Source organism: Mirounga angustirostris, unplaced genomic scaffold (assembly GCF_029215605.1).
Source record: "Mirounga angustirostris isolate CCGP_5_RB_7025 unplaced genomic scaffold, mMirAng1.0.hap1 SCAF_4, whole genome shotgun sequence".
NCBI lineage: Eukaryota > Metazoa > Chordata > Mammalia > Carnivora > Phocidae > Mirounga > Mirounga angustirostris.
In genome coordinates, this window is record NW_026991712.1 from 42,953,027 (window position 1) to 42,956,463 (window position 3,437).

Genomic DNA, 3,437 nt, shown 5'->3' on the forward strand with positions numbered 1-3,437 from the left:
TATTAACAATCGAAATTTCAGCAGCCAAATGCTCTCCTCCCCTTGGATGCTGCATGCTGACGACTTCTTAATCAGTCTTCAGCCCAGAAGCCTCCCCTGAGTCGTATAACTCCTATATCCAGTTTTCTGCGGGCATCTCTGCCTGGATGTCCCATAGGTACCCAAAACACAACACGTCTGAACACTCATCACCTTCACCATCACCCAAGCTTTGCTTCCACCATTCTCGGGTCAGCCTCTGTGAGTCCTCTGCTTCATATTCTTGAGTCTCCTCTGTTTCTGCAGATTTTACTTTCCAAGTATTTCTTGGCTCTTCTCCAACCTCTTTCTCCCAGCTCACCACCAAGAGACTCCTACTGGCCTCCTTTAAATCCATCCATCACAGGGTCACCCAAGTGAATTACTTCAAATCTAAATATGACTACAGCATTTTTTCAGAAAAGTCTTTATTGTCTTCAGAATTAAATCCACGTTCCTTAATGAGGGAATATAAGACTCTGTGAGCCATCCTATACTTCCCAGCATTCTTTTTTTTCCTATTCAAGGTAGCCAGAGTTGGTCTGTCTCATTGTTTGACACTTTTTACACTCTGGTGGCATTAAATCACTTGAGCCCCTTAAAAGGGCACTGTTTCCCAGTGTTCTTTGCCCCCTTGAACTGGCTCCATTACTTTATAAGGGAAGATTTGGAGTCTTAGTTCATATGTCACCTCTTCTTAGAAGCTTTTTCTAAGCCCCTTCATACATCCATACCCACCAGAGATGAGTTCATTACAGATGAATACAGGGTCATGTCAAACCTGAGTCTTTCTATTTCCACATCTCACACTTTTTAGGCCATGTGTAAATGTCTGCCCTTGAATGACTAAGTAAAAGGTACTAGAATGCAGGTACGTAGGTATTTCAAGTTTCTTTTTTTTTTTTTTTTTTGGTTACACCATGCTGTCTCTAATGCTGATCCTATCTACTTCAAAACCCAGATAAGTACTGCAATTTTGGTAGGACAGAAATCACTAGTTTGAAATGTTACATTTTCATAGTTTGATACCATACACAATAAGTAGAATTTTAAATGAAAATTGATTGATCTGGTAAAGTGTTCATATTCTGCCAGCTATTTTCACAGTCCTGGGTCCAAAATCATTATAATATAGTTTCTACTTTAGCATTCATCAAAACTATAAAAGAAGTGTTGCCATTCATGGAGGTATTAGGGCAACAGGGCCCAAATGCTACTTTCAAAGACTATTTTCTTATACAGAGACATTTTATAGTCAGCAATCATCTTGTTAAACATTTCCTATAAAATTTTAAAAATCATTACCTGGGAGTCTGTCACCGTGGCACTAATCACACCTCTACAATTAAGATTATTGCAAGCCTTTCACTGGAATTCTTTTTCTTTAATCAAGGGTTTATTATTGGGCTGTTAATGTGAAAGTCGAAATAAAAAAATCTCAGCTCAGGAATGAATTCTAATAGCAGTTATAGAAAACTCTGAGAAATTCTAATATTTTTCTATGAAATTTATGTTGGGATGTGGGTTTCATTCCCCCCCCCCCTTTTTTTTTCCCTGTAGAATGATTTGCCTTACTTAAGGGAACTGAAATTTTTCCTCATGTCTTTAAGGATATCCTTAATCTGGTGCATTTGGGTTTCCCTTGGTATGAACACAAAAGCACAATTATTTTATTAAGTTGGAGGTGCAAATATGGTAGGCCTGGCGATGTTTTCTACCTTTTCTACAACATGAAATGGAACTGCGGTTTTGACTTTTGTAAGGAAAAAGCATCAGAAGGTAATTTTATCTTGCCAAATGAATCAACCAGCTTTTGTACCTCCCAAGAGTTTCACTAATGGAAGAGAGTTTTAAGTTCAAGGACAACACATATCTTAATAACAAGCTAGTCAGATTGTGACTTTAGAATGAGCTGATTTGGTATAAAACTATAGTTTTAAAGCAAATTCACACACGATTGCATTTGCTACACACAAAAGGCCTCTGAATAATCAGAGCAGCTTTAAACCTCCTGAACTCCCCATTGCCTTCCTCTTCCTTCTGTACCACCCCTTCAGTTCAACCATCTGTCAACCTCGATCAATATCTTTCTGCCACCTCACATCATCTCTTTCTCCTTCCAATCAATTTTCCTTGTGATAGCCTGAGAGATACATGTTTTGAAGTGATGATATGTTTTTAAATTGGAATGCTTAATGCCTTCACTCATTTTGTTTTTTAAGGTAAAGAATAAAGCCCTTGACACAAGAGGCAGGCATTGTTACTAACCTAGCCCTACATCAGTCCCCATCTGGGTTGTCCCTTTCCCACATTACCCAAAGAGCTAGAAAAGCTAATATTCATTTCTCCAGGCTTTCTTGCATTTGCAGCTAGAAGAGCTCATGTGACAGATTTCTGACCAATAAGGTATAATTGGAAATGTGCTGAAGACAGAGAGGACCTTTGCTTTTTCATATGAAACAGATGGATGTAATTTATGCTGCCACCTTTCTTTTACTTCTTCCTGCCTTGGATATGGCTCTGATGCCTGGGGTTTCAGCAGCCATTTTATGACCATGAGATGATGAATGTGGGGATGAAAAACAACCCACTGACCACAGATGGAAGAAAAACAGAATAAATTTGGGTCTCTGTTGGCATCAATGGATGGCTGAACTAACGTCAATAATTGTCTACCACTAAAATCTTTGTTACTGAATCCACACTTTTTAAACTACTGTTAGTAGAATCTTCCATTACTTGAAATTCAAAGCATTCCCAACAGAAATACATGGCTTACAATGCCTACCATAATTCTCCCACCTTCAGTGCCTGCCATAATCCTCCCACCTTCCAGTAATATTGGTGTTCTCTGAGTTCCTAAAATGTTTCTCCTGCCTTGGTGATTCCTATTACACCACCCAATCCCCCATGCACACACTTCACTTAGTTAACACCTTCTCAATATTCAAATCTCAATTAAAATGTGTTTAAGAGACTTTCTCTGATTCCTAGACTAGGTCATCTCCTTCAGTTATGTACTCTTGTAGCTTCCACTGATTGTCTTGGCACATATTACATTATAAGTACATATCTATTCATGAGAGTATTTAATGATGTTGTCTTTTCCATGAGATCTGTTAGGGTTGAAGCTATATTGCTTACTATTGACTGTCCAATTTTTAGCAAATGGCATGGCATTGAACAAGCATTCAATTACTTCAGGGAAGGAAAGAAAGAATGAAAGAAGGAAGGAACAAAGTTCATGAGAACTAAAATCTCAACTTTGAAGTTAAACTTGGGCTTTCCTCTGACTTTGTGGTTTTCTATCTCATGGTAGTGGTAGTTCCCCTGCCAGGTAGATATTGCTTTCTATCTCGTATGTGAAAACAAACAAACAGCCTAAAGTAAATATTCTGTATTTTTGAAAACCAATATAA